Source organism: Pongo abelii, chromosome 20, assembly GCF_028885655.2.
Source record: "Pongo abelii isolate AG06213 chromosome 20, NHGRI_mPonAbe1-v2.0_pri, whole genome shotgun sequence".
In the NCBI taxonomy this organism is placed as follows: Eukaryota; Metazoa; Chordata; class Mammalia; order Primates; family Hominidae; genus Pongo; species Pongo abelii.
Window position 1 is genome coordinate 14,035,276 of NC_072005.2, and position 13,781 is coordinate 14,049,056.

Consider the following 13,781-nt stretch of genomic DNA (forward strand, 5'->3'; position numbering starts at 1 on the left):
CCAATTCATCAAATTGCTACAAATATCCAATGAGATCAGGCCAGGCATGCTGGCTCACACCTATAATCCCAGCCCTTTAGGAGGCCTAGGCAGGTGGATCATCTGAGGTCAGGAGTTCGAGACAAGCCTGGCCAACATGGCGAAACCCCATCTCTACTAAAAATACAAATTGAAATATACATATGTACATATGTATTGAACTATATGAATTATACATATATAGAACTATATGAAATATACATATATGTACACGTGTATGTGCGTATATACATACATGTACATATATGTACATATGTATATATACATCGAAATATACATATATATAATAATTTTTTTCAGAGATGGGAGTCTCATTATCATGCCCAGGCTGGTCTTGAACTCCTGGGCTCAAGCTATCCTCCCACTTTAGCCTCCCAAAAAGTGCTGGGATTCTAGGTGTGAGCCACCATGCCCGGCCTATTTCATTTTAAACTTTCCAACAACCATGTCTGGGTTTGGGTTCTGTCTGCTAGATAGGGAGCTGAGGCTCAGAGAGGTTAAGGTGCTTGCCCCAGGCCACACAGCAGGGAAGTGGTGGCAGGGCTGCGTTTGAACTCTGGGTGTTCTATGCTCCTGACTCGTCAGTTTATTGCCGGAAAGCAGAGTCATGGGGAAAGCTGCCTCCCAGGGACCCGTGCCAGTTCCCTACGTGCCTGCCATCTGGACTTGGGATTCTTGGCTGAGTAGCATTCCCAGTGGGAAGGTGTTTGAGTCCAAAAAGCCCCTGTGAGCTGCATGGGGCCACAGGGGCTTTTTGGGCCCTCTGCCCGGGAGCAGTTATGGGTCTTGACACCAGACGTAAGCTCATCAGTGGGACAGTGCCCTTCTGTGGCCAGGGGCGACGGGGCTGGGAGCAGGCCCAGGCTGCACTGAGAACCTGGCAGCTGCGGCTGACCTCAGAACAGGGCCGGCCTTGGCCGAGCACGGTGGCTCACGCCTGTAATCCCAACACTTTGGGAGACTGGGGTGGCTGTATCACCTGAAGTCAGGCGTTCAAGACCAGCCTGGTCAACACGGCAAAACCCCGTCTCTACTAAAAGTACAAAAATCAGCTGGGCATGGCAGCATGTGCCTGTAATCCCAGCTACTTAGGAAGATGAGGCAGGAGAATCACTTGAACCTGGGAGGGGGAGGTTGCAATGAGCCGGGATCTTGTCACTGCACTCCAGCTTGGGCAACAGAGTGACACTCTGTCTCAAAAAAAAAAAAAAAAAATTAAACGGGAGTGGTGGCGCCTGTAATCCCAGCTACTCAGGAGGCTGAGGTGGGAGAATTGCTTGAACCCAGGAGGTGGAGGTTGCAGACAACTGTGAGCTGAGATTGTTCCACTGCACTCCAGCCTCAGTGACACAGCAACACCCTGTCTCAGAGCAAAACAAAACAAAAGGAAAGAACAGTGCGGGTCTGGCTGCTAAAGGGTGTGTTCCTCTCCCAGGTGCTGGGCTGGGCATGGTCTCCCTCCGGCTCAGCCCCGCTGTAGCAGGGGATCAGCAGATGGTTTGGGGACCCTTGTACTCATGAGCCCTATTCCCAGGTCCAAAGCATTTGACGGACAGTGGGACAGAGGCACGAGTGGTTAAGAGGAAAGGCTCCAGCTCCGTGCTTTGGTGGCTCCTGCCTGGCCCCAGAAGACATTTGGGTCTGAGAGCCCTGCCTACAGCTGGCCATGACTCCGGGCAGTACTGCATCCTGGCTGGCAACTGGACCAGAGCTTCTTCTGCACTAACACTCAGCACCTATGTGCCACGATGTGCCCAGATGGCCCTCCAGCCGCAGGGTGACCCTCAAAGGAAGGAGGAGGTAAAAAACAACAACTGCTGTTGGTTGACCAGGAACCCCCAGACCCCTCCACTGAGGTCACCTCCTCCCGGCAGCCATGTGAGGGAGGCATCACCATGCCCAATTTACAGATGAGCTGAGCGAGGCTGAGGGGTAGGCTGCTGAAAGCCTCGAGCAACTGGTGAGGGGGGATTGAACCCAGGTCTCTCTGACCCCCAGATACATTCTGTCAGTCCCCAGCCCTACTCAGGATGCCAGGCACAGGGCTCATTTGCTTTTTTTTTTTTTTTTTTTTGAGACGGAGTATTACTCTATTATCCAGGCTGGAGTGGAGTGGCACGATCTTGGCTCACTGCAACCTCTGCCCCCACGGATTCAAGCGATTCTCCTGCCTCAGCCTCCCGAGTAGCTGGGACTACAGGAGCCTACCACCACACCCAGCTAATTTTTGTGTTTTTAGTGGAGACAGGATTTCACCATGTTGGCTGGGCAGGTCTCGAACTCCTGAACTCAAGTAATCCACCCACCTCGGCCTCTCAAAGTGCTGGGATTACAGGCATGAGCCACCATGCCCAACCTTCATTTGCTTCTTAAGTCAGTACACGGCATCTTGCCGGCTCTTCCAACAGGGAGACCCAAGCGTCACCTGCAAAGGTTATGCCCCCGCCCAAGGTCGCAGTTAAGGGCAGCAGAACTGGCAAGGGGGAAGCCGGCCCGAGCAGCACAGAGGAGGCCGGTTCCCATCCTTCACGTCTCCCTGTGCCTCCCTCCCCCGGGATCCGGGTTCTGCTCTTGGATGCCAAACTCAAGAGGTATCCGAGTTAGCAGAGGGGCAAGGCAGGTGAGAAACAAGCCCTGGATGGGGATGGATGCGCCATGATTTGAACTTGGCTACCTCCTAGCTGTGTGACTTTTGAGGAGAGCCTCTACGGCTCCATCTGTGAAATGGGAGGACAGCTGGCCCTACCAGGCGGGGCTGCTGAGTTCAACCTGATCCTGTGGGCAGTGCGTGGCCAGGCATCTGGCATGCTATAAGCACGCAGGAAATGGCTCTGGCTCCCTTCACTGCCCAGGGCCCTTTAACACTGTTCCAGGAAAGATGAAAATACCTCCTGGCCCTGCCTCCCTTCCAGCATCCAGAGCTTTGTGCTGCTGAGGATGAAGGAAACAGGAGCTTACACTTGCCTCTTGGGTGTGCCCTCTGGGCTTGGGGCAGGCTCGGGAGGGACTCCAGGACCCTCCTGGCTGGCGGGAACAGAGCTGACAGGGCCCTGGGGCCACCCTCCGTGTCAGGTGAGGTCATTCTGGTAGGAGTAGAGGCAGGCAGGATAAGCTGTTTGGGGCCTTCCCACCTAGCAGCTGGCCAGCCTTAGTGCTCTGAGGCCCAGGGACTCGGGCAGCAGAGAAACTTGCCCACCGTGAGAGGGAAAAGGCTGCTGCCTGCCTTGAACAAGGCGAAGACCATCTTCCTCCAGCCCCTGCCCTCCCCAAATTCCTTTCTGCCACAATTAGAGGGGAAGAGGTTCCTCACACCATCAGGTCCAAATCTGGCCCAGCTCGGGTACTCAAGTCACTGTAGCCAACGACCCTTCATCTGCCTGGTGTCAGACCCTCACCCACATGAACCCTGGCACTATGCCTTAACTCATTAACATATTACCAACCTTCTTCTGGGCCTCAGTTGCCTGTTACCTGGGGATAACGAGAACACCCAATTCATCAAATGGCTGCAAAGATCCAATGAGATCAGGTCGGCCATGGTGGCTCACACCTATAATCCCAGCACTTTGGGAGGCCTAGGCAGGTGGATCAGCTGAGGTCAGGAGTTCGAGACCAGTCGGGCCAACATGGCGAAACCCCGTCTCTATAAAAATACAAAAATTGGCCAGGTATGGTGGCGTATGCCTGTAGTCCCACCTATTCGGGAGGCTGAGGCAGGAGAATCACTCAAACCCAGGAGGTAGAGTGTGCAGTGAGCAGAGATCACACCACTGTAATCCAGCCTGGGTGACTGGGTGACAGAGCAAGACTCTGTCTCAAGAAAAAAAAAAAAAGATCCAATGAGATCAGCTCAGCACCCAATAAACACTGATAAGTGGCAGGTGTTATTACTCATTCAACAAATATCCAAGCCAGGTTGGGACAGAGGAGGAAGGAGACAGGATCTTCAAGCTCTTGGGAGGGGACACCAAGAGAAAATCCAACCTAAGCTTTCATCGGCAACATCATGCAGATTCCTGAGCTCTACTGCCCAGTGAGTCTGAAATGGCCCCAGAGTCTGTTTTAGCTGGTCCCTTAGATGATTCTGAGGCAGACAGTCCTGACAGCACTCTCAGAAATGCTGGCCTTGGCTTTCTCAGCCCTAAGAGACCTGGCCCCTTGTGGCCCCTCCCACAAAGAAAGGGCTTTAAAAGCTCCTCACTTACTGGCTCTTTCTCCTCCTAGGAACACAAAGCCCATGGGCCTCATCCCTTCCACTCTGGGGCAAGAAGAGGAGGAAATGATTAATTTCTAAAAGGCTGAGCTCAAAAGGAGGAGGTGGGAGATCGAGGAACAACTAAACCAACTTCTCTATTGGAGGCCTTCTCAGCACTGTGATTATCAATCTTTTTCCTACAATTATTTGACCAACGAGCCCTTTTCTACCTTTTAAGGAGACTACATTAAGCAATTATACAGGTTTGTTCCCTAGAGAGAAATAAATCACATATACATACATAGCATGAGGTATTGCCCATATATTTGAGCATGAGAACCCTTTCTTTATGGAGCCTGGCACACAAAACAAGGGAATTACTTAACAAACTGTTCCTTGGCAATGAATCTGCCAAGAAAAGCACTAGTGGCTGCACCTATCTTCAAAGCCAGCAGCTGCTTATGAAGACTGTTTAAATCTATTACTTTAAATGAGTGCTTGGCAAAGTTCTGTAAAGGGCCAAGCAGTAAATGTTTTTAGTTTTGTGGCTAGTCTCTGCAGCAGCTATTCAACTGTAATGTGAAAGTGGCCATGCATAATAGGTAAACAAATGAGCAGGCTGTGTGTGAATAAAACTTTATTTCTAGACACTGAGATTTGAACTTCATGTAATTTTCACATATCATGAAATATAATTCTGGTGTTGATATTTCCAATAATTTAAAAATGTAAAAATCATTCTTAGCTCACCAGCCAAAAACAGGCAGCAGGCCATAGTTTGCTGACTCCTGTGTTGTTGTTGTTTTTTGTTTTTTTTTTTTGAGGCAAAGTTTCACTTTTATTGCCCAGGCTGGAGTGCAATGGCACAGTCTCTGCTCACTGCAACCTCCGCCTCCCAGGTTCAAGTGATTCTCCTGTCTCAGCCTCCTGAGGAGCTGGGATTACAGGTGCCTGCCACCATGCCTGGCTAGCTTTTGTATTTTTAGTACAGATGGGGTTTCACCATGTTGGCCAAGCTGGTCTCGAACTCCTGACCTCAGGTGAACCTCCCACCTTGGCCTCCCAAAGTGCTGGGATTACAGGCATGAGCCACCGCGCCTCGCCTGACCCCTGTTTTGGATGCCAGATTCTCTAATCAAATGGTTACATCCTCAGCAAGGCCCTCCCAAAGATATAGAAAGAAAACTCACTCTCTTCATCTGTAGAATGGCTTCAATAATGAACTTGCAGAAGAATGGCAAAATTAAATGGGATGATGTGTGTTTCTCTCATCCTCTATATCCAATTCATTTAGAAGATTTGTCAATTATTCCTCCAAAATATATCCTAGAGGCCGGGAGTGGTGGCTTATGCCTGTGATCCCAGCACTTTGGAAGGCTGAGGCGGGCAGATCATTTGAGGTCAGGAGTTTGAAGCCAGTCTAGCCAACATGGCGAAACCCCGTCTCTACTAAAAATACAAAAATTAGCTGGGTGTGGTGGTGTGTGGCTGTAATCCCAGCTACTCAGGAGGCTTAGGCAGGAGGATCGCTTGAGTCTGGCAGGGCAGAGGTTGCAGTGAGCTGAGATTGTGCCACTGCATGCATACAAACACACACATACACATACACATACACACACACACACACGCACGCACACATCTCCTAATGACTGGGCGCAGTGCTCACATCTATAATCCCACCACTTTGGGAGGCCAAGATTGGAGGATCACTTGAGCCCAGGAGTTCAAGACCAGCCTAAGCAACAAAGTGACGCCTTATCTCTATAAAAAACTGAAAAAATCAGCTAGGCATAGTACCCGACACCTGAAGTCCCAGCTGCTCGGGAGGCTGGGGTGGGAGAATCACTTGAGCCCAGGAGTTCCAGGCTTCAGTGAGCTATGACCACACCACCACACTCCAGTCTGGGCAACAGCACAAGACCCTGTCTCTTTAAAATATATCCTGGACAGGCATGGTGGCTCACGCCTGTAATCTCAGCACTTTGAGAGCCCAGGGCAGGAAGATTGCTTGAGGCCAGAAGTTTGAGATCAGTCTTAGCAGCATAGCCGAGACTCCATCTCGACAAAAAAATTTTAAAAATTAGGTGGGCGTGATGGCATGTGCCTATAATCCCAACTACTCAGGAGGCTGAGGTAGAACTGCTTGAACCCAGGAGGCAGAGGTTGCAGTGAGCCTCTCTGCAAAAAAAAAAACAAAAAAAACCAAAAAACTGCTGCAGATCCATTCCTGCCTCTCATGGCCTCGGCCCCACCTCTTCCTCCCACCTGGCATGCTGTCCCCACCGCCACTTTCATGGCTGGCTTCTCCTCCTTATTCAGGTCTCAGCTCATACACACTTCCTTGGGTCTGAAGGTACCCTCAGGCACATACTACTATTTCATTTGCTTCCTGACACTGTGTTTCCCTGTTGAGTTTATTTTCTTTCTTTCTTTTTCATTTCTTAGAGACAGGGTCTCGTTCTGTTGCCCAGGCTGGAGTGCAGTGGCACAATCACAGCTCACTGTAACCTTCAATTCCTGGGCTCAAGTGATCCTCCGGCCTCAGCCTCCACAGTATATGGGACCGCAGGCTTGTGCCATGACACCTGGCTAATTTTTTAATCTTTTTAAGAGATGGGGGTCTCGCTATGTTGCCCAGGCTGGTCTCAAACTCCTGGGCTTAAGTGATCCTCATGTCTCAGCCTCCCGAAGTGCTGGGATTACAGGCATAAGCCACTGCGTCTGGCTGGATTTATTTTCTTCCTCCTAGTTCCTCTTCCCTCCATGACTGGAAAGGTAAGCTCCCCACAGGCAGAGACCTGGTGGGCCTTGCCCCTCACTCTGTCTCAGCTCCTAGAAAACTGACAGGCAAGGCCAGGAGCAGTGGCTCACACCTGTAATCCCAACATTTTGGGAGGCCGAGGTGGGCAGATCGCCTGAAATCAGAATTTCAAGTCCAGCCTGGCCAACATGGTGAAACCCTGTCTCTACTAAAAATACAGAAATTAGGCTGCTGCGGTGGCTCACACCTGTAGTTCCAGCACTTTGGGAGGCCAAAGCGGGTGGATCACCTGAGGTCAGGAGTTCGACACCAGCCTGGCCAACATGGTGAAACCCTGTCTCTACTAAAAATACAAAAATTAGCTGGGCGTGGTGGTGGGTGCCTGTAATCCCAGCTACTCGGGAGGCTGAGGCAGGAGAATCTCTTGAACCTGGGAGGTGGAGGTTGCGGCGAGCCAAGATTGCGCCATTGCATTCCAGCCTGGGCAACAAGAGAGAAACTCCGTCTCAAATAAACCAAACCAAACCAAAACAAAAATGAGCCAGTCTTGGCGGCGGGCATCTGTATTCTCAGGTACTCGGATGGCTGAGGCAAGAGAATCGCTTGAACCTGGGAGGTGGATGTTGCAGTGAGCCAAGATCGTGCCACTGCACTCCAGCCTGGACGACAGAGTGAGACTCTGTCTCAAAAAAAAAAAAAAAAAAAAAAAAAAAATTAGCCAGGCATGGTGGCAGGCATCTGTAATCCCAGCTACTCAGGAGGCTGAGGCAGGAGAATTGCTTGAACTGGGGAGGTGGAGGTTGTGGTGAGCTGAGATCACGCCACTGCACTCCATCCTGGGCGACAGAGTAGGACTCTGTCTCAAAAAAAAAAAAAAAAAAAAGAAAACTGACAGGCAACAGGCAAATAGTGGGGGTTTTGACTCTTACTGTCCAGGCAGCATAAATGATGCACCAGAACACACTGCTAGTGAGCATCAAAGGCAGGTTCCAGTCTATCCACTGCTGAGACCATGTGAGAAAGTTACTTTCTCCTGCCAGAAGCCGGATTGTGCTACAGAGCCAGGCAATGCCTTCTGGTCCGGAACAGGCCTGGGAAGCAGACGGGAGAAAGTCTCGCCTAGGAAGACCACGTCCTGTGCAGCTGCTATCGAAGGCAGCATCTCTGGGAGGGGCAGCCTGGCCATCCCCTTCCTCAAGATGCTCAGGTACATGACAGAGGAGAAGGGTGAGGACCTCGGCTCCAGAGACACCATTCCCAGCTCCCCACCGTTCCCACAATGTCCACATCCCCGCTCACCCAGCTGCCTCCTGGAAGGCTTGGGACTGAGTCTGGTCCTGAGCCCAAGTAGCATTTTTTTTGCGTGTTTTGAGACAGTCTTGCTCTGTCACCCAGGCTCGAGTGCAGTTGCATGATCTTGGCTCACTGCAACTTCCATCTCCCCGGTTCAAGGGATTCTCCTGCCTCAGCCTCCTAAATAGCTGGGACTACTACAGTCATGTGCTACCACACCCGGCTACTTTTTTTATTTTTAGTAGAGATAGGGTTTCACCGTGTTGGCCAGGCTGGTCTCGAACTCTTTACCTCAAGTGATCCACCCACCTTGGCCTCCCAAAGTGCTGGGGAGTGAGCACCCAAATTGAGCCACTGTGCCCGGCCAGGATTTTTCTTTCTAGTGACTCTCCCAAAGCCGGAGAACAGCCATTCAGCAGCCAGGGGAGTGACTTTCCAACTACAAACTGGATTCCTGGTATCCAGCTTCCTGGATCCCCGTCATCGACCCACACAGCCCAGCAAGCGAGAAGCAAGTCAACCTTTAAAGCCATGAGGGCTCTCACTGGATTCAAAATGATAAAAATAAAAGCCAACGGTGTATTTCCAAGGGTTGAACAGGAAGCGACAATCACCGTCACAGCAGAGGCTAACATAACTACGTTAGCAATTACTTTGTATTTAGTTAGTTTCAGCAATTCCTATGTATTTGATGTTCAACAGGTATTATTTTCTGGGATCCATAGCACAGAAACATGAGATTGAAAGGATTACCAAGGATTATTGCCCCTAGATGAAAGGAGGGGAAACTGAGGCCCAGAAAACTTAAGTAACTCACCTAAGAGCACACAGCTAGAAAAGCTGACTGTTTCAAGTCAGCTTCAAATCAACCTAGTGTTCTCTTCCTAGTCAAATGACTCCTCAGGCCCTTCACCTGTAAATGTAACTGGTGACTGAGGCAGTCAACAAGACCAGATAATTGGTAACATCACTTTCTGCTCAGTTAGCTTTTTTTTTGAGACAAGTCTCACTCTGTTGCCCAGGCTGGACTGCAGTGGCCTGCGATCTCAGCTCACTGCAACCTCCGCCTCCCAGGCTCAAGCAATTCTTGTGCCTCAGCCTCCCGAGTAGCTGGGATTACAGGCATGTGCCACCACGCCTGGCTAATTTTTTGTAGAAACAGGGTTTCACCACATTTGCCAGGCTAGTCTCAAACTCCTGACCTCAGGTGATCCGCCCACCTCAGCCTCCCGAAGTGCTGGGATTACAGGCGTGAGCCACCACGCCCAGCCTGCTCAGTTAGCTTTTTTAAGAAGGGCTAGCCGGGCACGGTGGCTCACGCCTGTAATCCCAGCATTTTGGGAGGCAGAGGCAGGCGGATCACGAGGTCAAGAGATCAAGACCATCCTGACCAACATGGTGAAACCCCGTCTCTACTAAAAATATGAAAATCAGCCGGGCATGGTGGCGTGCGCCTATAGTCCCAGCTACTCAGGAGGCTGAGGCAGGAGAATCACTTGTACCCGGGAGGCGGAGGCTGCAGTGAGCCAAGATCAAGCCACTGCACTCCAGCCTGGCCATAGAGCGAGACTCCGTCTCCAAAAAAAAAAGTGCTGATGATCCTTCTAGCAACTTGGCATTTCTAGCTCTTTTGTTTGTTTTACTGAAAGTTAATCTCCACCTGTCCTAACTTTCAAAGAGTCCCTACCTCCTCTAAAAAGGGCCAGGCCTAGAAAAATTACCTGGAGAAGTGAGGACCCACCAACCCCCACCAGACCAATCTCAAACTATTGGGAAAAAGCCTGAAATGATCCTTTTCCTTGGAATTTATTGAGTGATTTAAAAGGAAATGGCTGCAGTTTCCACACCGACACTAAGCTCAAAAGCAAGACGGAGAATAAGCCAAGTAGACTTGGCCTGGCTGGCTACTTAAAAAAAAATTCCTCCCCGAGCTGGCAGGATATTGTCACCCCAAAAAGCAGTGGCAAAGATTCTCCTCTCACAAATATGGATAGCTTCCCCTTCCCTCTGACCGCTCCTGCCCACGTGGCCCTAGAGGCTGGGACCTTGTCAGTGACATGTGACTTGGTTGACACTCATTTGACACAAAAACATGTGTCTGGCCAAGAGAAGCGGCTTTAAAAAATCTAAGAAATTTCCTCAGGCGCCATTTGCTCCCCCATTCCCAGTAGGGGAGACCTCGATGGGCAGGACCCAGAAACGTCCCATCTCCAGGAACAAACCCCCGCAACCTCAAACCAGGAAACATCAGGTCTCAAACAGCAGCCCAGAGAAAAGCACTCAGGTTTCTGTTCCTCTAAAGCAGTCCCTCATGATCACTCCTCCCTACCATGGACTTTGATTTCTGCAAACCAAATCCTCCACGCTAAAGCCAAATCGACTCCTAGCTCCTCCATGAAACTCTGCTTCCTCTCTGCTTTCTCCCAGAGAGAAGGTGGCAGGTTTAGGAGTGGGATGCAGTGTTGAAATCAGGACTAGCTAACAGTTATTTTATCAAACCACATTCAGAAACGGTAGATATGAGGAAAAGGTTCAAAGATAAGCCGTAAGTGAAATTCCTGGAAGGAATGAGGAGTCTCCGTACTGCAGGAAAAGGGCGATGTCAATGATTCTCCCCATTTTACAGGATGGAAAACTGAGGCCTCAGATGGACAAGCACTTGTCCAAGTTCTGAGTCCTGGGACAACTGCAAGGCTCTTAAGGAAGAAGGGAGTCGCTTAAGGATCTGGAAGGCGGACCGGGTGGTGGCTGCCCACCCTGGTTCCCGAGGTGGAGGTTGGGGAGACCCAGCCGGCCCCGCCCATACCTTCCCTCCTGGTCCCACCCACCCACCTTGGCCCCGCCTCGTCCCTCCCTCGCTCCCATTGGCCCAGCCTCCCCAGGCCCGCCCCTTCGCGCTCCCGACATATAAAAGCCCCCCGCCCCGGCCTGCCGACCTCCACTCGCCGCGGGCCTGCGAGCGCCCGCCCCTCACGGGGGCCGGGCCGCGGGGACGGGGGCGGGTGGTGTCGTTCCAGCCGGGCCCCGGCCCCCTCCCCCACGGTCCAGACAGTAGCCGCCGCCATTTTGACCGCCCGCCCCTTCCCCCCGGAGTGTGATTACAGAGACACCCACCGCCCCGGCCCCGCCGCCCACCCCGGCCCGGCCAGCCACCCCGGGGCCGCCCTGGTTACCTCCGCTTCTCCCCACTTCTGTCTGCGGAAAGGCTTTTCGGAGGTCTCGGAGTCGATGTTGGGAAAGGGAGGGGACGTGCTGGGGTCCCCGGGCCGGGCCTGGGGGGTAGGGTTGGGGGTCGGCCGGGCGGTGGTTGTTGTTGTTGACTCGCGTTGCCGGGTTGCTTGGTCGCCACGACTACCGTGGCTATGGCGCCTCCGTTTCCCTCACCGGGGCAACTGTTGCTACCCACCCTTGTTACGTCACGCGCGCGGGGCGGGGCCCGGGGGTGATTGGCGGCAGCCGGAGAAGTGATTGGACGGCGCTAGGCCTTGCCGCTAAACTATTGGTTCCGATGCACGCTTTTCAACACCCTCTCGACTTCCCGGCGATCTGATTCGTCAGTATGAATGCCCATCAAAAGAAACTGACCCCTCAAAGGCAGCCGGGCCCGTCACTCCAGCAGGGAAGCAGCTGGCTAAGAATAAAGGGGTGGGACTCGTGAGGACAGGATTGGTTTGCAGATGTAAAACCGGCCTCCTGGTTCAACTAAAGGGACGTCAATCTACCAAAGGTTTGCCGCGCTCTCTGGTTGGAGGCCGTGCGCATGCTCGGCACGCAAGGCCGATTGGGAGTTGTAGTCCGCTCTTGCGTACGCTTTACATGTCTTACCAAATTAAAAAGGCGAGAAAGGAAGACTCCGCTCCAGACTTCTCTCTCGCTCGGTGGGCCAGTTTCTGGCCTCTTGCGCTGACGTCAGGGAAGGAATGCAGTGACGCAGCGCAGCCCCTCTGTGACGACAGCGGCGAAGGCCGGACTCGGGGTTCGATGACGTCACTGGGCACGCGTCCGCCTTCCTCACTGTCCGTGGCCCCGTCGGGGTTGGGTGGACGCGGGAGGCCGCGGCGGGGTTCGATCCCAGCTCCCACCCGCTGGGGTGACATCCTCCTCCGCCCAAGCCGGCCACACAGCGCGGCCGCCGCGCCCTCTCCCGCCTCCCGGTCCCCTCCAGCCGGAAAAGGTCACCGCTGCCGGGGTGACTGCGGCTATCTCTGCCCCGCAGGCGGTGCGGCCGCCCTGGGAAAGGTCTCTGCAAGGCGGGGGACTTCATTAGCGGCTTCAACCGCGATAGATAAGCAAAGGTCAGCTCCCGGCCCAGCCCAGGGAGCTCGGTCCGCCCAGGAGAGCTCACCACAACCCCCGCCACACACACACCTCCCACACATAACGCTCCTCTGTGCCTCAGTTTCCTCAAGGGACTGTCCGGGTGCTGCAGGACGAGAAGAGACAGAAACAGGGCCCGGACTAGGGTGAACATCTTGGGAGCGAAAACTCAGTCATCAAGATAAATAATCTTCTAATTCAATATTTGTTAAATATCCAAATTAATGGGAAAAAATAAATCTATGATGAACAAAACATCACAATTTTAAATAAAGACAGGATCCGCCAACACAGGGATTAAGGTGAGATGAGCTGTGCAAGCTCAGGGTCAGATCTTGTGTTTAAAATAAATTTATTATTATTTTTTGAGATGGAGTCTCACTCTGTCGCCGAGGCTGGAGTGCAGTGGCGCAATCTCGGCTCACTGCAAGCTCCGCCTCCCGGGTTCACGCCATTCTCCGGCCTCAGCCTCCCGAGTAGGTGGGACTACAGGTGCTCGCCACCACGCCCGGCTAATTTTTTGTATTTTTAGTAGAGACGGGGTTTCACCGTGTTAGCCAGGATGGTCTCGATCTCCTGACCTCGTGATCCGCCCGTCTCGGCCTCCCAAAGTGCTGGGATTACAGGCGTGAGCCACCACGCCCGGCCTACTTTTTATGTTTTAAATATCAATTATCTTATGACTGAGCTCTTTGGCCTTCTGTTAAATTTTGCATTCTCATCCCAGGTAGGCCCTAGAACAGCAAGGGGAAAAGAAAACAGGCTCAGACAGCCCTGAAGTCTAATGCCAGCCCTGCTGTGTGGCATTCAGAAAGTGACTCCACCTAAGTTTGTTTCCTAATTCAACCAGCATTATATTTCCTCGGTGCAAGGGCCTGGGCTGTAAAAGTGAAGAAAGGTGATTTCATTTATGGTGGCTCACACCTGTAAATCCCAGCACTTTGGGAGGCCAAGCTAGGAGGATTGCTTGAGCCAAGGAGTTCAAGACCAGCCTTGGCAACAAAGCAAGACACCCGTCTCTACAAAAATTAGCCGGGCATGGTAGTGTATGCCTGTAATTCCAGCTACTCCGGAGGCTGAGGTAGGAGGATTGCTTGAACCCGGGAGGTGGAGGTTGCAGTGAACCGAGATTCTGCCACTGCACTCCAGCCTGGGCGACAGAGCGAGACTTTGTCT

General features: G+C 52.3%; 1 protein-coding gene and 1 long non-coding RNA gene across 10 annotated transcripts in view; one reads left to right on the forward strand and one right to left on the reverse strand.

The window, feature by feature from the left end:
* The window catches only part of RFX1 (regulatory factor X1), a 46,294-nt gene extending 34,092 nt beyond the window's left edge, over positions 1 to 12,202 (reverse strand). For 4 of the 9 annotated variants that reach the window (XM_063719308.1, XM_063719305.1, XM_063719307.1 and 1 more), the window contains exons 1-2: positions 12,114 to 12,175; positions 3,483 to 3,682 (exon numbers count right to left, since the gene is read on the reverse strand). The gene's annotated coding sequence lies outside the window, so the exon portion shown is untranslated. Of the gene's footprint in view, positions 1 to 3,482; positions 3,683 to 11,461; positions 11,621 to 12,113 lie in introns of those variants that run through there. The other 5 variants (XM_054538675.2, XM_054538678.2, XM_063719306.1 and 2 more) reach the window with 5 other exon arrangements.
* Positions 12,203 to 12,225: 23 nt separating this feature from the next.
* On the forward strand, positions 12,226 to 12,860 carry LOC134760626 (uncharacterized). Its single transcript, XR_010138425.1, has 2 exons — positions 12,226 to 12,583; positions 12,688 to 12,860. It is a non-coding gene; the product is annotated as an uncharacterized LOC134760626 (long non-coding RNA).
* The last annotated feature ends 921 nt before the right edge of the window (positions 12,861 to 13,781 follow it).